Source organism: Rhinolophus sinicus, chromosome 2 (assembly GCF_057876585.1).
Source record: "Rhinolophus sinicus isolate RSI-liver-muscle chromosome 2, RSI-T2T, whole genome shotgun sequence".
Taxonomy (NCBI): Eukaryota; Metazoa; Chordata; class Mammalia; order Chiroptera; family Rhinolophidae; genus Rhinolophus; species Rhinolophus sinicus.
Genome location: NC_142502.1, coordinates 134,147,198 through 134,169,373, shown reverse-complemented (window position 1 = coordinate 134,169,373; position 22,176 = coordinate 134,147,198). Strand labels below are relative to the sequence as shown.

General features: G+C 33.6%; 1 long non-coding RNA gene across 1 annotated transcript in view; it reads right to left on the bottom strand.

Moving 5' to 3' along the window:
- Nucleotides 1–355: 355 nt before the first annotated feature.
- Nucleotides 356–22,176, bottom strand: part of LOC141571839 (uncharacterized) — a 162,420-nt gene continuing 140,599 nt past the window's right edge. Inside the window, exons 2-3 of the long non-coding RNA XR_012496896.2 lie at nt 2,377–2,519; nt 356–443 (exon numbers count right to left, since the gene is read on the bottom strand). This is a non-coding gene — a long non-coding RNA (uncharacterized LOC141571839). The remainder of the gene's footprint in view (nt 444–2,376; nt 2,520–22,176) is intronic.

Sequence of the window (22,176 nt, the reverse complement as noted above, 5' to 3'; positions counted from 1 at the left end):
ATACATCACTCTGAAGTTTCTCCAAACAAGCCAGGATGATTTCTCTGCTCACTGAAGCCCCACAGTGGCTATGGTGTGGGGGTGCAGAAAGCTAACAGAGCTAGTGAGCTTGCATTTGCATATTTACATCCTATTTGAGAGTGGGGAAATATTAGAGTAAGACACGTACCTTTACCTTAATAATTTTCTTAGTACTCATAGACATTCAATAAATTCATGTTAACAGTTGATTGACTCTTTGTCACTGAATTTCAAAGTTTTATCTCCTTGGGTAGCAAAGGAAAGGTTACATTTCCTGTTATACTCATCTTGGTTCCATATATATATATATATATATATATATATATATATATATATATATATATATACCTTCTTTTCCATTTCATTTGATGTCTTTTTCAAATTACATCTGATTTTATGTTGTTATTTTCTTGATTTTGCACCTGCAAGACCAAGCAATATCCTTAGATTACTTGACGGTTCGAATTTCTGTTTTGTTTGGCATAGTCGTTTCTCTTTCAACTACATGAGCATTTCTCTCTGTAGCCAGATGAATTTCTCCTTTTCTATGAATATTTCTATCAAACTCATTTTCAAACAACATTGACTTTATCAATATGTTGAGATTTGTAATGTATCTTTAACATACACATATGTGTGTATTTGTGTGTATATGTGTGTATGTTTGTGTGTGTATGAGAGATTGGTAACTAGTGATTGTAGTCATATTACACTCACTAAAAATAGTTTAACTATATTCAAACTGCAGTAAATTTATTAATATATAAATATAAAACTTAGGAAACAATAAGCTTTCCAATTAATAATTATGTATGTTGTAATGATGGAAAACTTAAGATCGAAGCTTTCTGATGGCATTTACATTTTGTCTGTATTAAAAACCTCTTATCTTGATATAATATCTCCTCTGGATATAGAGTCTCCTCTATTATTTTCAGGAAATATTGACTGCTCAAATGCTTTTTGAATTCTTAAGCATTTAGTAAGTACTGTGCCTTGTACTTTATATCACATATCATATAGTCTACATACACAGAGCATAGGTGATAAATGAATATTTATTTTTATAGTATATAATTAATCAGAAAACTGCATTTACCAACCATGTTGAACACTTGGGATAATATTTTATGTAATACTATCTTCCACTTGAGTTGGTTATAACTTCTACCTTTGTTGAAAGTATATTCTCATTTATAACATCATTATAATAAAGCATATTATTTAGGTATGTTTAAGAAATGTAAGATGTGCAGTGAGCATGTTACCTCTAATTCAGCATTGTTTAATGAAAGATTATAATTAAGTAGCTTATCTAGTATTTTGCATTAGGTAGTACTCAACATTTCATCTATAGAATATATTATTTGAATAATAATGAGGATACATACAGTGGGATATGCATTACATCACTTTTTCACATTTACTTACTTTTTCTACAGCTTCCTTCATAAATATGTATTTTTTTATGGTGAAGAATAGGAAATATTTATGCATTTTAATCTATTTCAATAATAATTTAATGCCTTCTCGATATTAAGTAATAGATTATTTTACCTTTTAAATAATCAAGATGGGATGATTTCTAAAACATTTACTGATGAAAACAATTTGCAAAGTATCTGAAAACAAAGGAATGCAAAAGCAATCTGGAAAATTATCTACTGGGGAGCATGGAAATAATACAAATAATTCTAATGGAAATGAAAACTCCTAAAATAAATTCTTAGTGATATGCAGCTTGAAAGTGAGGAGTCCTAAACAATCAGTTGGAGTAATCAAGTTACATGTGGCTTAAGAAAGTAGATAAAACTGTAAAGAGGTTAAAGTTTTTAGACTAGGTGGTAAGTACATAGAATGAGCTGCTGTCTGTGTTGTCAAAAATAAGCTGAGGAAAATTACAGAAATTATAGGAGATATTGGATGTGAGAAATGACATAAATTTTTTGAAAATGCCTAGACAGAATAATGACTCTTACAGTGTTTTCCCCAAAATAATACCAGGTCTTACATTAATTTTTGCTCAAAAAAATGCATTAGGGCTTATGTTCAGGGATGTCATCCTGAAAAAAAACATGCTAGGGCATATTTTCCAATTAGGTCGTATTTTCCAGGAAACATGGTATAAAGTCACGGAGGAAAGGTGATATTGCCTTGGGAGGAGAATACATTGAGGGGGATATTTAAGTTCTACTGTCATCACACCCTTAAATCATTTGGGGAAACCTTTCAGTGACGAGCACAACAGAAATGACCAGCATCAGCCCAGGCTGTTCAGTGTGAATGGGATAGTAATGCAGGGTTGGCACAAAACTCTGTTGGGATGAGAAGCTGTAAAAAAGAGGTGTGACTGACCATTTGATGTGAGGCATTGACAGCTCCCTCTGCTCTTGCTCTGCATCCCTTGCAGTGGTACATCAAGCTATGGAGATTAGAGAGATGTTTTCCAACTCGTGTTCCTTTGTGTTTAAAGGTGCACTCATTAGCAGAATGGTGGCCTGGTGAAGTAGTAAGAACTAGAGGTGATCATCAGCAGTTTCATGTTACTCTTCCTAAAACCATTGAAAGGCCCCAAACTTTCATATAACATTTAGCTTTTCCATTACACATTAACAGACATGTAAGCTGATACTGTCAGCAATTCAGCTTGTTTGCAAAAATTACTACTGCCCTTATAATTTCAACTACTATAAAAGAAAGACACCAAGTAAGTTACAGGTATAACATGAACCATAATTATTAAACAGAGAAATCTGGAAATTAAAATAATTACAATAAATACATTCCAAAAAAAAGAAATGTATAACATTAATAATATGAAGCAGCAACAGAAAGTATTAAAAATAACAATACAGAAGAATACAGAATGAAGATTACAAATAAGATAAAGAATACAACAACAAAAAAAATAACAGAAGAGATAAAGAACAACTTAGTGAGACAGAAGTTCACTCTAGACAAAACAGAAAAATCTATGAAAACAGCGAGGCAGGACAATGTGATAGAAAATAGAAAAGGGCAGAGCTAATAGATGGAGGATAGAAATAGAAGAGCTGACATCAGAAACAGGTAGCATTCTCTTATGGACTTATTAGGCACACTGTGTATTACACAGCTTGCATGACTGTCATTTACATCTATACTCATCACAATTTGTATATTTATTATAACTATGTCCTTGTAGCTAGAAGTATATTGTTTTGCAGTAAAGATTTTTTCTTTCTAATTTTTAAAAATGCACCATTTATTTTCCTGTGCCATCCAAGATGGAATAGGCCCACTAAAGGCAATTACCTCACAGATTACAGATAAAATTCTGGAGAGACTACAAAATGGAATTACCTGAGGACTCTGGAAAATAATCAACGTCAGACAGATTGGGCAGAAATAAAAACTTGTAGAGCTACCAGTACAACAGTGATTTTCCTATTTTGTTTGCTGCTTTATCCTTTATCTACATTTTTTACCTGAATGTGCCCATTTGAAGGACTGCACTGCAGGCATGGACAACAAAAACTCATAAGAAACTACTTCTTTCTGGCGAGAGGATTCAAAAAACAGAGTTTCTATGAGGTAGAAAATGGTAAGAAATTCACTTTTCTTTTTTTCCTTTTATGTTCTTCCTTTTCTCCTGACTGTCCTAGAAGATAACTCCCAGTTGTGAAGATGTACTACTATTGAAGAAGCAACATATGCACCCAAAATCCCAAGAAAGTTCTATCCCACTAGTCAAAAAAGCCAAGAATAAGAACTATTGCAGTTCTAGAGTTTGACAAGAATCCTTATTAATTGTTTTTTTCTCCCCTTTCCCATAATTTGCCTAGAGGCCCAAATTACAATGAATTGTACAAAAATAAAGATTTTAAGAATGAAACTACTATATAAATTGTTATCCAAGTGTAAACCACTGAGTTGCACAAGTGTATGGCAAACCTAAAATATATAGGAAAGGCTTTGAAAACTATACTGGATACCCTGGACAAAAAAAAAAGCAACAAAAACTAACGTTTTCTGAACCTAACTGGGTCAATATTTTGCTTAAGCAAAACAAAGAATATTTTCCAAAGGATTTTAACAGGAACCAGATTCTCACAACAGTTAAAAAATACTTGACATACAAAAGAAATGGAAAGAAAAAAACAAAAAGAGCCATAAAAATATGACCTATTTTCAAAGAAAAAGAAATTCAACAGGTATGAAATGTGAGATGACACAGATGCTGGAATTATCAGACAGAAACTTTAAATCAACTATTATAACCATGCCCCACGAATTAATAATGAACATTCTTGAAATTAATGGAAAGACTAGAAATTATTTGAAGAGAAATAAGAACTATAAAACAGATGAAATTTATATTTTAGAAATGAAAAATAAATACCGGAATAAAAAATTCAATAGATGGGTTAATAAAGAATGGAGATAAAAAAGGAAAGGGTCAGTGAACTTGAGGATAGATAAATAGTAATCACTCAATTTTAGAAGATCAAAAGATTGACAGAAAATTAACAGAGCTGTATGGTCTTGTGGGACAATATCTAAGTATTTCTGTCACTGGAGTTAGAGAAGATGTGAAAGAGTTTAGTGCTTAGAAAATATGTGAAGAAATAATGGCTAGAAAATTCTCCAATTTGATGAAGGCATGAACTTGTAGAATCAAGAAACCTAGCAAACTCCTAACAGAATATATTTAATAAAGAATACCACACAGAGAAAGATTATAATAAAATTGCTATAAAACAAAGATAAATGAAACAAATCTTGAACACAGCAAGAAAACATTGACAGGTTACATGGGGAGAACAATTCAAATAACTGAAGATTTTTCATCAGAAATTATGGAAGTCAGAGGACAGTGCAAGAATATCTTTTAAAGTGATGAAATAAAGGAAGCATCAAGTCAGTATTGTATATCCAGTGAAAATATAACAACAAAATTTAGACATTCTTATATATATAGAAAACTAAAAGAATTCATCACTAGCAGACGTGCTCTAAATGAAATAACGAAGAGATTTCTACAGGTTGAAGGAAATGACCCAGGAGGAAAGTTGAAACTTCAGGAATAAATGAAGAGGAACAGAAATGGTAAAAATTTGGGACAATAGGAATAGATTATTTCCTCTTAACTTCATGGTATATGTATGACTACTGAAAGCAAAAATTTTAACAATATTTTATGAGGTTTTCAATGTATGTAGATATAAAATATACAATGACTACAACATGAAGGGGGGAAGGAAAAGAGAGCTGTATGTGACTAATGTTTCTAAATGTTATCTGAAGTGGTAGACTGTTAACTTTATGTAGATTATGAGAGGTTAGGTATGTATACTTAAGCCCCTAGAACTATTAAACATATTTAATGATATATAATACAAATATCCAATAAAGAAACTAAAATGAAATACTAAAAAAAAAAAATTAAAAAAAAAATCTAAAAAATTGGAGGAAATTTGGAATAGACAAAATAAAAAGTAGAAAATTTAAAATAAATAACAAAAATTTAGGTCTAAACCTAGCCATGTCAATAATTGCATAAATGTCAATGGTCTAAACAAATGAATTAAAAACTTAGATTATCAGATTGACTATAAGGACCCCAAATCTATAATACTAATAAAAATCCATTTTAAATATTATTATATTGACAGGAGTAAAAGCAAAAGGATAGAAAGACATACTATGCATATACTTTTAAAAAACGATGTTAATATTAAAAATAAGTAATTTTTGGAACAAGGAAAATTATCAGTGAAAAGAAGTATTTATGATAAAAACGGTCAATAAACCAAGAAAATTAATGATCGTAAATAACTTCACTTAACAAAATAACTTTGATATAAATGAATAAATGACAGTGTGAAATAAAACAATAAAAATACAAGTCAAAATACACTTGATCATTTGACTTCCCTCACTTTAACTGATAGAATGAGTAGATAGAAAATCAACAAGGATGTAAAAATACATACACAATATGATTGACCCACTTAATCTAATTGCCATTTGTAGAACATCTTATCCAACAGTAGCAGAATATACATTAGTAGGTTTTTATTTCTCATTTTTATAGAAAGTCCTATTGGGGCTACATTGGGGCTAATGACAGATCATCCACAAAGAGATTTTTCAAAATTAAAGCAGGGATATAGTTGCCAAAATAACGATAAATTCCCCATTCTTAAAGAAAAATGAAAAATAGAATTAAATTCTAAATAAAATGAAAACATGATATCCCCAGACATGTTATAGCATTACTTATGAAAAGGTGGAATATGACAGAAAGAGAAAATCATACACATAGGAAGAGGAATAATATTACTTATAATTCTTAACAGCAAAATTGAATATAAAACATGTGAGACCAATGCAAGAATCTTTCTCTTTAATATTCTTGAGTATTGCTGGAAGAAAAATATTTAAACATGGATTTGTAAGTCCAACTACAATTTTGTAATAATAAAATATACATAGGTATAGAACGCTGTGGAATGCAATGTCCAACACAGGTTATGCAGTTGTCTGTCTGAGATGTCTTGTAAAGTAAACCAGAGGAAGTGATTGAAAGTAGCCATTATGTAAGTGGGTGTCAGTAATTATATTAGCTACATTTCTTAAATGATAGAAAATAAACTATAGAACTGTGTGCTTTGGAGACATGGGAAAGCTGAGTGCTCCTGGACCCCAAATAGCAAGTAATTTGACTTAAAAAAAAAATAGGCAAATTCCCTTCAGTATTTCTCAAATAATGACATAAATTTAGCCCATCAATAAAAATCAGGTTAAGGGTTTGTCTTCCCACACAAGCCAATTGTTTCAACTAGCGATCATTAAGTTGAGGACTATGGGCAAAGAAGAAATAAGTCAGGTTTAACAATAGCTTGGAAGTATTTAGCTAGTTACTGACTCATAAGCAAATCGTTCAGCAATCTATTTCATTTTTGAGGGACTATGCTGATAAATCAATAATTAACCTGATCTGAAGATATTTTAAATATTTAAATATCAAAAAGATATCCAGGCCCTCTAAATTTCCCTAGCAGGATTGAATTAACAATGCAAGCCCTCAAGAAGAACACATTTCTCAGTGTTTATTTCCTATGTGGTCCTGAAAGACAATGAACAAAGAATACTATCTCAAAAGTAGGAGCCAGACAATATGGAGGACAGGGCCTGTTTCAAGGGTGTTCAAGCTGTGCAGTTACCTGAGGTCCTATGATTGGTTTAATGCTCTTCTTTCACAATTTTGAAATTTATAATTTTATCTTCATACCTGTGTTTTATAATGATGTCTGATGGGACATGCACATAAGCAGAGTAGTTATGCATGATATGTGGTCTGCATTCCCTAGGATATAGTATTTGAAATGCTCCATGAACACAGAATTCCAGTGGACTCACAATTTGTGGGACTTCTGTGAAACCAAAAAAGGCCAATTATACAATTTGCTGGACCCAGTGCAAAATGAAAGGCTAAGCTCTTTATTCAAAATAAGCATTTTAACATTTATTACTGAGTTAACAGGGACACTTATAGTCCCAAGTCTTGATTTCCATTTAAACCAGAGTTTGTTTTCAAATACAGAAATAAAGCAAAAGCATTTTAAGAAACACGAATGACTAAGGGATCCCCTGGTCTTCTTCCTGGCTCTTGTTAATTCTATTAGCCAAGTATGTACACGGCAAACAATGACATGAAAAGAAGAGAAACAAAGGAAAATGATATTTTATTATAGTACATTATGAAAAATACTCCACTGTATCCCAAGTACTGTTTTATTTAATAAAATAGAAACATGTTCTATAACCGAGATCCTTCCAATAAAGCCATATTCCACTATGGCTATATCAAACAAATATGCTGAATTTTTCTATTGTTCTTTCTGAAAAGTTATATTTTTAAAGTTATACTAAAATTTGTGCTATTTATAATAACCTCTTATTATCTGGGAGAGAAAACTGAGGCCCAAGAGGTTACCTTAATAAAAAAATGATCAGAGCAAATTTGTAGACAAAATCAAGTCCTGCGATTATCACTTCAGCCTTTTTCCATACAAGATAAGTTTTCATATCATATCATAAAGAATTTATTTGGAAATTATTGTGCATTCCTAGGATATGGTAGTCTTTGTCAGGTGAGTATATAGAGTAGGTCTCAGAGAGACAATGACAGCAAAGAGACAATGACAAGAGAGAAGAAAGAGAACCAATTGATTATACTATATTTATCAGTATTATTAAAATATTTGGCAATGTGTATACAAAATTAAAATAAAGGAAAATCATTTTCCTCTGTCATATTACTTAAGTGGATAATGAAATTCATTCAAATACTATGTGAAAAATAACATTTCAATTTAAGGAAATAAAAGATAGACCTGACTTGACATGTTTATATACTGTCCAGGAATAGTTCATGAAGAAAAAGATAAAATGCATAATTTTACTTACACACTAAGACATGATTCTAATTTTAGCTAATTATTTTCAGTGGACTACAATTCTTCTGGGTAAATTATGACCTGAAATGATATGATTTGATTTCTTTTAACTTTAGTAAGAAGACTGGTTTGCAACTGAAAATGTGATACATAGTTTTGTGTATTTGTGCATCATTTGTACTTACTCCTTTTTTCAAACTAAATTTTGATTGTATAAATATAGATGAAAATAGTATCTTTTACAGTAAAACAAAATACTCAGATATTGCTAAAGTACACTTTAGCTAACACTCTCAGTCTCCTTGACCCAACTCTTCTTCCCAAGTTACTCATTGTTGTTACCTGTGTCATATATGTATAGGTAATTTTCTACCTTTAAAACAAATCTGTGAAGACCTCTTATCTTCTACTTTGATGATTAATTGAAATATTTCATTAATTCTTGGAATTACAATATGAATCATGCATACCTTAATTATTTTACAATAACTCACGTTAAACCACATAATATACACATTTTTATATCACGAGTATTGTTACCTGACTGGAGTCCTTCATTTTTCCATGAGACCATTTATAATTGTTTCTAGTTTTCATGTCTTTAAAGTGGATGAAAAATCTTAAATAATTATGAAGCAATTTGAAAACTCCAAAGTTTTTACAAAGTTTGTCCTCAGGTTTTTCTTTTTTGGGGGGGGGGTATTTAAATTGTGTTTATAGAAACATTTTCTTTTGCACTCATATTTCATTGATCTGTAAATTTTTATTAAATTACATAAATCCAGTAAAAAGTAAAACTTAACCAACTAAAATGATTTTGTACAAACAGGCTGGGAAACCATAAGCAAAACTCAAGTGGTAAGAAAAGAAGTACATATTCATATGAGAAACTACCTTTCTCATAGTGAGTTTTTAATAAGCCATGAATGACTGTCAGTTGTTTAAAGAAGGAATGGAGAGCACACTTTTATTTGTTTATTGGCTCCCTGGATCATATGAAGGAGCTTTTAAAGTATGTTACAAAATAATTTCTGATGTAAGTTACAGAATTGAATGTTTTATATATATTATAAATGTATGTACATATATGTAAACATATTGAGTGGATGTGAATAAATATGTAAGTGTTCATGTGGGTATGGGAGGGTTATACGTACAGGAAAGTTCTGAGAGTAGCAATGCGTTATAGACATTAGTAGTAAATTATAGTATACATCATATGATTCTTCTTAAACAATGTATTTGGGATATTTTTCATATTGGTGTGTATAGATCTAACATATACCGTCTAACAACTGCTTTGTATATCACAATATAAAATGCTATTTTTGTGGAACCATTCCTTTATAGATGGATTTTTAACTTGTTACTTATTTCTGACTACTAAAGGAAGCATTTAAATTAGCTTATTTCCTGACCCTTGTGAACATAACGAGTGTCCTTTTTTATAACTGCACAATTTGATGTCTGAAAATATAATTAATTATCTTAATTGGGATTTATTTCTTTCAAGAAAAGAGGATATTTCAACATTTATTTGAGTAGATATTAAAAGCGATCCATCATTTCCAAGTGTTTAATAATACTTGTTTGCACTACTAAAATCTATTTCTTCTTGTGCTAATTTTGGAAATATGTGAATATGTCTAGTAATATATCAATTTTACCTAGGTTTTTATTGTTGGCTTATTTTATAACTTGATTCATTACTTTTATCTAGGTTTTATAATTATATTTCGTTTTTTATTTTTATTTTGTTTGATTTTTAATCATTATACTACAGTAGTATTTCTGAACAATATACTTGTTAGCTTTGTAAGATTTGAACTTTATATAAAAGAAAACATACAGTATGTACTCTATAATTATGTGTTTGCTTAGTATGTTAACTACTTATGTTGATGAATGGAGCTATCGTTCATTCTTTTTTACTACAATAGATTTTTTTTTTTTTTAACTACAGTAGATATATCACACTTTGCTTCTTAATTCCCTTGGTAACACATATTTCTGTTAGGCCCTGGTTTTGTTAGTACTGAAAAATATTATCATGAGCATCTTTCCTATTGAGTAATTAGAGTGCATATCCAGAAGTGGGATTTCTACATTGTTTTATCTATGTAACGTCAATTTATTCATGTAAATCAAATTGTTCTCAAGTGTAGTTATAAAAATTCCTATTCCACCAGCAAATATACAAGACCTGTGACTACATATATCTTTGAAAGCATATGTATTTATTTTTTTCATTTTGATGTATGTCTACTTCCTGATACTTTTTAATTTTAATAATTTTTGATGTTAATTAACCATTTTTGCTTGTTTTTCTTCTAAAATGGCAGTTCAAGAGTTGTGCAAATTTTCTGTTGGCTTACATGTCATTTTATTATTGATTTATCAATGTATATAGAACACTCTTTGATATAATAACAGATAAAAAACTTACGACATAATTCTGTATGCTTTTCTCATATTTCTACATATCCTCTGATCAGATGTACTAACAATCTTTTTCCTTACTATATTTCCAAGAATTTCCTTTTTATAGAAAATAGCCTTAAGAGACAGATATATATATAGTGTGATCCACCGCCAAGGAAGATGAAAGTTTTTTTGTTGTTGCTGTTGTTAACGCCTCCCTCACAGGGATCGAAAGTTGGACACGTTAGCTAGCAACCAACCCCCTTTAAAAGCCTAAGGTTCCTCAGCCATGACAAAGATTATTGAGTGTGCAGCATCCTACATGGGCTCTCCCATGTCACTCTGGTGAAATTTGTCAGTAAGGGGCACAGATATAATCCTTAATCTCATGTTGTCTATTGTGCCTTGAGTAAAAAGTATTTTGTCTTTGACCCAGAAGTCTCATATCTTCTGCTAGTATCTGTGAAACTGTGACAGCCTAAATTATTAGTTTGCCTATAAGATAAAATGCCAGATCTTTCACACAGTTCTTGTGACTAAGTACTTATCAGAAAACAGATGATAATTAGAAAAGAATATACTTCTATCACCCTTTTCAAGCTAAACAAATTTAAAAGGCCAAAGAAAAAAAACATTAAATTAGCAGGAAGCTCATATATCTTGATACAAAATGTTCGATGGTAATTGTGTACAACATCTTAATCTCTAATCAATATGTCATGAAAATTACACACTAATCCAAATCATGGAACCATCTGATTGGGTTACCAATGCTACCTACACAAATATCAACATTTCAAAATAGTGACTTGACCAGTAAATTATTCTCACCCCCCATATAGATTTATTCTCTCAAATTTACAACCACAAAATGATTATATACATGTTTTGCATGTGCTGTTCTACTTCACCTCTTATTTTCCTTCTCAGACATATGCCTTTTCAGTTTGTGTATTAACAAGAAGATATTGAAACCCAATAAACTGCACAGTGCCAAAGTGGTTGGAGAAGAGTCTACAAGAATAGATGTACATAAAAACAAAAAAGAGGTTGAAAAATAAGTACATAGGCATGACACAGTATAGAAACACAATGAATTTTAAAGGTAAATATAAAACCGACTAACAAAAATGACCAACAAAATATGACAATTAACTATCATCTTCTAAAAGGACATATTTTGCATGTGTAGATTAAAAAAAAAAAAACTCATTCCTTTATAGTCAGAATACTTCTGACACAAATTGTGGGTTTTTTTCCTATACCATGCAATTCTCCAACTCTCCAGACATGAACTGGATATCCTATAATTCAATCATGATGTTAATTACCCAGAATTAACACAGACCCTACAGGTTAAGAGCTTAGTCCTGCAAGACTACCTCCCACCCCCACTTTAGACACCAGTCACAAGTACAAGGTTGTCACCTGTACTTCTACAACCAGGTATAAATTGGGGATTCTCAAAACCCCTTCAGGTTCAACATTTGCTGTAGCAACACGCAGAACTCAGGGAAACATTTATTTACATTTACCAGTTCATTTCAAAAAGATTTGATAAAGGATACAAATGAATGATGAAAAGAGACATAGGACAAGGTCTGAAAGTGCCCTGTGCAGGTGGGGTGAATCATTCTCCCATGTGCACTAACCCGGAAGTTCTCAAACACTGTTGGTCAAGGACTTGTATGGAGGTTTCATCACATAGTCACGATGGATTATTAACTTGATTTCTGGCTGCTCTCCCCTCCTTGGATGATGGAGGTGGGGCAGAAATTTCCAAGCTTCTAGTCATGGCTTGGTCTTTCTGGTGACCAGCTGCCATCCAGGATCTCATCAAGAGTTGCTTCATTAGAGCAAAAGACATTACTATAATATTACCAGGAATTTGCAAGGGATTTAGACACTCTGTATCAGAAATGGGGTTCAATGACAAATATTAGAGTAAAAGATGCTCCTAGCTCCCCTAACACTTAGGAAATTACAAGTTTTTTTGAAGCTGTGTCAGGTACTAGGGGCAGAGATTAAGTAGATAGATAGATAGATAGATAGATAGATAGATAGATAGATAGATAGATAGATAGATAGATATTCAAGATAAGGAAATACGTCTTTTATGTAATAATTTAAATGATATGACTTTAATGAGTATTTTACCTATATTATAGTATTCAATTACTATAATCACTCATTTGGAAGGTACTATTATTATTCTTACATTTACAAATAAGGAAATTAAGACATAAAGGCTTTAAGCTGCTTGTTCATATCTAGAAAGTGCCTGAGCCAGAATTCCAGTCCATGCAATTCAACTCTAGATTTGACAGTTCTTAACATTATATGAACATTAATGTAGTGATAACTGCAATGTTTTAGATAAAAATAATTCTGGAATAGTTTATATGTAACACATTGATTCTATAGCCAAGTGGGTTTTCATGGTTCTACTCCACATCATCATATAGAGATGGCCGAGTTTACCCACTTGAACAAAGAGAATGATAATTTTTAATAGGAAGTTTGTTGGAAGTATTAATAATTCCTGTAAGTGATATAAAACTTGACTCTAAAGAAATTGTTTTGATCTATGTGTTGTGTTTATTACTTTACAAAGAACAAGCCCTTCTGAGAACATCAGGGAACATTAATTTAATTTGCATATACTACAAAGATATAAATGAGTTTGTATATTGAAACAAATTTATATCTGGAAGACTCATTAAAAGTAATTTGTTATTTTTTCCTCTTAATGAATTGTATTAATACCAATAATTATATATCCTACAGTACTGTGATCAATGATAATTCATTTTTCTATCTAATTTAAGAGAAAGTAGCAGATCAAAATGTTCATATTGATAACAAATGTGTTTTTAATACATTAATGTTTATATGCATATAAATATAAAGGCTTACCTGATATCAAGTAAGGAGTAAAAATGTTAGAATATATTTTTCCACCCACTGGCTTAGTCTTTCTAATTTCAAATGAAATCATCAAGAAATATAAGTAAAAATCTCTAACAGCAAAATAAACTAAATTCCACCTACAAATTTAACATTAAAAAAAATCACTCCAACTTATAAAACAGGCAAAACCAACTTGAAAAATTAACCAACTGAAAATGTGTGAAGCAGAATTGCATACATACCATAGGCTCTAAGAATGACCACAACTGTGACCTCTAGTATTACACTAGATGAAAGGGCTGACTAGTCAGACTTAATCAGACAAAAATCCCAGTCTTGTAGGAATCCCTGCCAGGTACATGAAGAAATAGTGCATTCAGGACATGAATCTCATTGAATTGATGTCTAGTCTTCCATTTGCTTATGTGACTGCATAGGGCACAATGGGAGCATTTTCATGGGTTTTTGATAATTTGAGCAACTGTGCTGTGAAATCCACCTGGTGTGGCTTTGCTCTAGCTAACTTCAACAGCTTTGTCCTTTGGGGAAAGAAACTCTTAATGCAGAATAAATTCACTTGCCATGGCTACATCAGTATGCAGTGCTTGCCTTGCTATCCACTGCCATTAGCCTCATCTGAGGGAAAGACAAATAAAACACATTCAGAAAGGCAGAGAAGAAAGATGAAAAGAACTGGGGCTTTGTTGACATTATTGGGTGTCAACAAATACCTTTTCAGTTAAAAACTAAACTTTCTAAATTTGGTGATGTCCTGTCTTTAAATACCTTATATGCAATTATTATATACATACTGTTTAATGCAAATTATGTTGGGCTTTTCTGTTATTTCAATTCAGAACATCTGACTATATGTACTGGCCTCTCATGCTTGCTTCTCTAGAAAATTTCCTGATGACCTGATTACATTGACAATATTATTTCTGGGATGTTTCTTCTATATTACTGTCATCCCAGTATTATTTCCCAGCTGTGTCTTTGATTGAGCAATAATATTACCTTCAATATACTGATCCAGAACTTTTAATTTTGGGCAAAATATGGGAGACTTATTGGATCAAGGCATTTAGGAAAAGGGTTGTCTACTTATTAGTTAACCACTAAACTAAACAAGAGACTTCAGTGGCAACACATGACCCAGAATACAGACTTTACAGATTAGTTCAGAAAATTTACAAAAAAAGTAATAAGGTAACAAGAAAAAAAACAGCAAACCCTGTAAAGAGGGGGAGTCTTATTTCCACGTTTGTCACATTATATTATTTTCAATGTCCACTTTTTTTTCTCTTTTTTTTTTAATTAAATTTTATCGGGGTGACAGTTGTTAATAAAGTTACATAGATATCAAGTGTAAAATTCTGTATTACATCATGTATAAATCCCATTGTGTGCTCACCATCCAGAGTCAGTTCTCCTTCTATCACCATATATTTGATCCCCTTTAACCTCATCTACCACCCCCCTCTCCCCTTACCTTCTGGTAACCACTAAACTATTGTCTGTGTTTATGAGTTTTGGTTTCTTATTTGTGTATCTTGTTTTTTTGTTGTTTTTGGTTTATATACTACATATCTATGAAATCATACAGTTCTCTGCTTTTTCTGTCTGACTTATTTAACTTAGCATTATAAACTCAAGATCCATCCATGTTGTCACAAATGGCCCTGTATCGATAAGTATTATTGATTGCTGTGCACAGACTTAATTTCAAGGCCCGAGACACAAGACACACCACCACAAGCCGGGAGGGATGAAGGGGTTAAAGAGTTTTATTACAAAGTGAAAGTAAGTAAGACAAGACAGTATTAGGGGAATATATCATCATACCACTAACAAGCAAGGAGTCAATTCATCATACTACCAGGGCCCAGTCAATTAGCGTCTTAGAAACAGCAACAGCCTTTCATCAGCACGGGCAAAACATCATGCGCAGAAACAGCACCAGCCCTTCATCAGCATAGGCAAAATCCCAGTCAAGTAAAGTCATCAGCACAGACGGAATATCTTGCAGCAGCCGAGGCGGCCAGGGAACAACAACAACTACTGCTGTGCCTCCCTCGGCTTTCTGGGGTTTTGAGGACTTCACTAACAACAGCGGCAAGGAGCCAGTAAGCATACGTGTTAACAACACAAGGAACTAGACTTGGATCTGGCTAGGAGCCCCGGCCAGTCCTTAGTACGAGATTAGATGTATTGGAGCTCGGCCCAACTGCGCCAAGGCAAAGACCAGGCTCCACATTCTGTAAATATTTTCTTGGTTCTTGGGAGGGTAGCCAATCCTTCCAAGGCCAATCACGTACCCCAGCCACTGTGAGAGTTTACATCCCCAAATGTTCCCAGGCAGGCCTTCATATTTTCTATTCCTTACAGGTCCTATTTCATCTTTTCTTACCGCCGAATAGTATTCCATTGTGTATATGTACCACAACTTCTTTATCCATTCATCTATCGAAGGACATTTGGTTGTTTCCATGTCTTGGCCACCGTAAATAAAGCTACAATGAACATTGGAGCACATGTGTCTTTATGGATAATTGTTTTCAGATTTTTTGGGTAGATACCCAGGAGAGGGATTGCTGGGTCATCTGGTAATTCTATTCATAATTTTCTGAGGAACCTCCACACTGCCTTCCATAGCGGCTGCACCAATCTGCATTCCGACCAACGGTGTATGAGGGTTCCTTTTTCTCCACAGCCTCTCCAACATTTGTTACTATTTGTCTTGTTGATGAAAGCCATTCAAACTGGGGTCAGGTAAAATCTCATTGTGGTTTTTATTTGCATTTCTCTGATGATTAGTGATGTCGAGCATTTTTTCATATGTTTGTTTGCCATTTGTATGCCCTCTTTGGAAAAATGTCTCTTCAGGTCGTCTGTCCATTTTTCAATTGGGTTGTTTGTTTTTTGTTGTTGAGTTGCATGAGTTCCTTGTATATTTTGGATATTTGCCCTTTATCTGAGGCATTGTTTGCAAAAATCTTCCCCATTCAGTTGGTTGTCTCTTTATTTTGTCGATGGTTTCATTTGCTGTGCAAAAGCTTTTAAGTTTGATATAGTATCATTCATTTATTTTAGTTTTTACTTCCCTTGCCTTTGGAGTCAAATTCATAAACTGCTCTTTGAATCCAAAGTCCATAATGTTAGTACGTATGTTTTCTTCTATGCAATTTATTGTTTCAGGTCTTATGCTTAAGTCTTTGATCCATTTTGAATTAATTTTGGTACATGGTGACACATAGCAGTCCAGTTTCATTCTTTTGTATGTGGCTATCCAATTCTCCCAGCACCATTTATTGAAGAGGCTGTCTTTCCTCCATTGTATGTTTTTAGCTTCTTTGTCAAAAATTATCTGTGCATATTTATGGGGTTTTATTTCTGGGTTCTCAATTCTATTCCATTGGTATATGTGTCTGTTTTTCTGCCAATACCATGCTGTTTTGATTACTGTTGCCCTGTAGTACAAGCTAAAGTGAGGGAGTGTGATACCACCAGCATTGTTCTATTTTCTTAAGATTGCTTTGGCTATTCGGGGTCTTTTATGGTTCAAAACAAATCCAATGACTTTTTGTTCTATTTCTTTAAAAAATGCCATTGGGATTTTGATGGGGATTGCATTGAATCTGTATATTGCTTTGGGTAACATGGTCATTTTAACTATGTTGATTCTTCCAATCCATGGGCACGGAATATCTTTCCATTTCTTTGTGTCTTCTTCAGTTTCTTTTAAAAATATCTTATAGTTTTCAGCATATAGGTCTTTCACATACTTGGTTAAGTTTATTCCTACGTATTTTATTCTTTTTGCTGCAATTGCAAAAGGAATTGTATTTTGTACTTTTTTTTTTTTTTTCTGAGATTTCATAGTTAATATATAGGAATGCAATGGACTTTTGTACGTTGATTTTGTAGCCGGCAACTTTACTGTAATTTGTTGATTGTTTCTAACAGCTTTTTGGTGGAGTCCAGGGTTTTCTATATATAGCATCATGTCATCTGCAAAGAGTGACAATTTAACTTCTTCATTCCCAATTTGGATGCCTTTTATTTCTTTCTCTTGCCTGATTTCTCTGGCAAGGACTTCCAACACGATGTTGAAAAGCAGAGGTGATAGGGGACAGCCTGTCGTGTTCCTGAATGTAGAGCAAAGGGCTTCAGTTTTTCACTGTTAATTATGAGATTAGCTGAGGGTTTGTCATATATGGCCTTTATTGTGTTAAGGTATTTTCCTTCTATATCCATTTTATTAAGTGTTTTAATCATAAATGGATGTTGTATCTTGTCAAATGCTTTTTCTGCATCAATTGATATAATCACATGATTTTTGTCCATTATTTTGTTTATGTGATGTATCAGATTGATGGATTTGCAGATGTTGAACCATCCTTGTGCCCCTGGGATGAACCCCACTTGGTCGTGATGAGTAATCTTTTTAATGCATCGTTGCATTTGATTTGCTAGAATTTTGTTTAGGACTTTTGCATCTGTATTCATCAGAGATATTGGTCTGTAGTTCTCTTTTTGTGTGTTGTCCTTACCAGGTTTTGGTATCAGGGTAATGTTGGCCTCATAAAATGAGTTAAGGAGTACTGTCTCTTCTTCAAAGTTTGGAAGAGTTTGAGCAGGATTGGTATTAGATCCTTTTTGAAGGTTTGGTAGAATTCACTAGTGAAGCCATCTGGTCCCAGACTTTTGCTTTTGGGAAGGTTTTGGATGATTGATTCAATTTTGTTACTGGTGATCGGTCTGTTTAGATTTTCCAGTTCTTCATGGTTCAGCCTAGGAGGGCTATATGTTTCTAAGAACTTATCCATTTCTTCTAGGTTATTGAATTTGGTGGCATTTTGTCCTTCATAGTATTCTTGGATGATCCTTTGTATTTCTGTGGCATCCGTGATAACTTCCCCTTTTTCATTTCTGATTTTGTTTATTAGTGTCTTCTCTCTTTTTATCTTAGTGAGCCTAGCCAAAGGTTTGTCAATTTTGTTAATCTTTTCAAAGAATCAGCTCTTTATCACATTATTTTTTTTCTAACTTTTTTGTTCTCTATGTCATTTAGTTCTGCTCTGATTTTTATTATTTCCTTTCTTCTGCTGACCTTGGGTTTCATTTGTTCTTCTTTTTCTAGTTCTTGAGGTGTAACGTGAGGTTATTTATTTGGGATTTTTCTTGTTTCTTGAGATAGGCCTGTAATGATATAAATTTCCCTCTTAAAACTGCTTTCGCTGCATCCCAGAAATTTTTGTAGGATGTATTTTCATTGTCATTTGTTTCTATGTATCTTTTAATCTCTCCTCTAATTTCTTCTTTGACCCAGTCGTTCTTTAAAAGTATGTTGTTTAATCTCCATGTATTTGTGGTTTTCCCCGCTTTCTTTTTGCAGTTGATATCCAATTTCAAAGCCGTGTGATCAGAGAATATGCTTGGTATGATTTCAATCTTCTCAAATTTGCTGAGATTAGTTTTATGTCCCAATATATGGTCTATCCTTGAGAATGTTCCATGAACACTAGAAAAACACACACGTATAATCTGGTGTTTTAGGATGAAGTGCTCTATAAATGTTAATTATGTCCATTTCATCTAATGTGTCATTTAGGGCTGCTATGTCATTATTTATTTTCTGTTTGGATGATCTATTTCTAGCTGTCAATGATGTGTTTAGGTCCCCTAGTATAATTGTGTTTTGGTCAATTTCTCCCTTTAGTTCTGTTAGTAGTTGGTTGGTATATTTTGTTGCTGTCTGATTGGGGGCATAAATATTGATTACTGTTATGTCTTCTTGTTGTATAGTCCCCTTTACCGCTATGAAATGTCCATCTTTGTCTCTTGTTGCCTTTTTCACCCTGAAGTCTGTTTCATCTGATATCATTTTGGCTACACCTGATTTTCTCTAGATACCATTTGCTTGTAGTGTCAATTTCCATGCTTTCACTTTGAGTCTATGCTTGTCCTTGTAGCTGAGATGTGTCTCTTGGAGACAGCATATGGTTGGGTTAGTTTTTTGATCCAATCTGCTACTCTGTGCCTTTTTATTGGTGATTTCAGTCTATTTACATTTAGGGTGATTATTGATATGTGAGGATTTCCTATCATTCTATCTTTAGTTTTCTGGTAAGATTGTGTCTCCATGGTTCCTTTGCCTTTTTGTTGTTGTCTGTTATTTCTGTGTGGTGGTATTCTATGATGTTTCCCTCTGTTTCTTCTTTTATTACAGTATATATTTCAGCACTAGATTTGTTTTTTTTTTTTGTTTTGTTTTGTTTTTTTTTTGAGTGGTTACCGTAAAGTTTATGTAAAAGAAAGTTTGATATTTAGAGTATTCCATTTTCTTCAGCATGCCTACTTTCTCCATTCCCATATTTCGGTTCAGGCCTTTACTCTCCCCCCTTTTATGTTTTGGTTGCCACAGATTGTCCCTGTTGATGGTGGTTGAATACCCCCCTTTAGTATTTCTTGTAGTGAGGGATGTGTATTAGAAAATTCCCTCAGCTTCTGTATGGCTGGAAAGGTCTTTATTGCTCCTTCATATTCTAAAGGATATCTTTGCTGGGTATGTTATTCTTTGCTCATAATTTCTTAATTTCTCTCTTTCAATAGTTTGAATATTTGGTTCCACTCTCTCCTGGCTTGCAGAGTCTGCTGAAAAAATCTGATGATAATCTAATGCGCTTTCCTTTGTAGGTTACCGTCTTCTTTTCCCTGGCTGCCTTGAGGATTCTTTCTTTGTTGCTGATTTTTGACAGCTTCAATACAATGTGCTTTGGAGAAAGCTTGTTTGGATTGAGGTAATTAGGTGTTCTATTTGTTTCTTGGGTTCGAGGATCCAGTTCTGTCCACAAGTTTGGGAAGTTCTCATCGACAATTTGTTTGAATATACTCTCTGTTCCCGTCTCTCTTTCTTCTCCTTCTGGTATACCCATTATTCTTATATTGCTCTTTCTGATGGAGTCAGAAAGTTCTTATAGAGTTCTTTCATTTCTTTTACGTCTCAAGTCTCTTTCTTCTTCCATCCGTGTCATTTCCAGGTTTCTATCTTCGTTGTCATTGATTCTTTCCTCCATCTGGTGAACTCTACTACTTAAGCTGGCTATTTCATTCTTAATTTCTTCTATTGAGTTCTTAATCTCCAGAAATTCTATTTGGTTCTCTTTTAAAATTTCAATCTCTTTCGTAAAATGTTTATGTTGTTCTTTAATTGTGTTTCTGAGTTCATTAAACTGCTTTTCTGTGTTTTCTTGCATCTCATTAATTTTTTTCAGAACTGCAATCTTGAATTCTGTGTCATGTAAGTCACATATTTCCATATCTTTAAGTTCCTTTTCTGGAGACTTTTCATTTTCTTTCTGATCTGTCTTGTTGCCTTGGTTATTCATGGCAATTACTGATTTATTATTTCTCTTCCTAGACATCTACAGGAGTGGCTTCTGCAACAGGTTGATAGGAAGAGGTCTTTCTTTTGTTTTCCAGTACTTGTTGGTAGAATGTTTTATTTTCTCTCTGACTGCAGCTTTTTTCTCTCTCTCACACTATAGTGTTATGTTTTCTTTGCACTATCCCAGCTTCTCACACAATGGGGCGATTCCCTGGAAGGCATTCTTCTCCTCTGTTAACAGTTCACCTGGGTCATAGGGCACCACGTCCCTGTGGGCATGTGGAGAACTTTTGAAGTTCCAAAACTCTTTCTGCACCAGATTCAGAGCCCGGGTGTTTCATCAGCTCTGTTTTCTCCTGCAGGGATCCGCCCAGATAGGTAGGGACAGGGGCTGGGTGAGTTGTGAGAATTGGCCTAGATCAATGGCAGTGATCACCACCGTAGCCTGTCCTGCTTTCACAGCTCCCCCCTCCCCTTCGCCAGAACTAGTTATGCTGCAAATCTGTGTCTACAGACCACAGTTCTCAGAACTGCAAATATTCTGTTCTTTTGATCTGACGCTGCTACTGTGCCACTTCTAGCACTGGGCGGGGGGGCAGGGTGAGCTCTGGGAGGGTAGGAAGGGAGCAGCTGGTCTCTGTGCCTAAGGCTTCCTTTTTCTGCGGCAATGAGGGCTTAAACCACCATTTTCAGCCTTCTTCCCTCAGTCTTTGCTCCAAGGTCTCTGCCATGAGCATTGGGTTCAGCCATGTTATATGCTGTTCCCTCAGCCCTGTGGGCCATAAATGGAGCACTAGCAGTCCAAGTTCTTCCGTCTCCCGAAGCTGCGGTAGTTCCAGGATGCAGCGAGCTCGGAGCACTGAGCTAGGTCTGCATCCTGCGCCTGCACGGCTCCGTCTCCACACTTCTCCCTTCCCTCCTCCCCTGCTTGTGCAATTTGCCCACCTGTAGGTGAATTCAGTAGTGGGCACTTCGTCTTGCCTGTCTGCT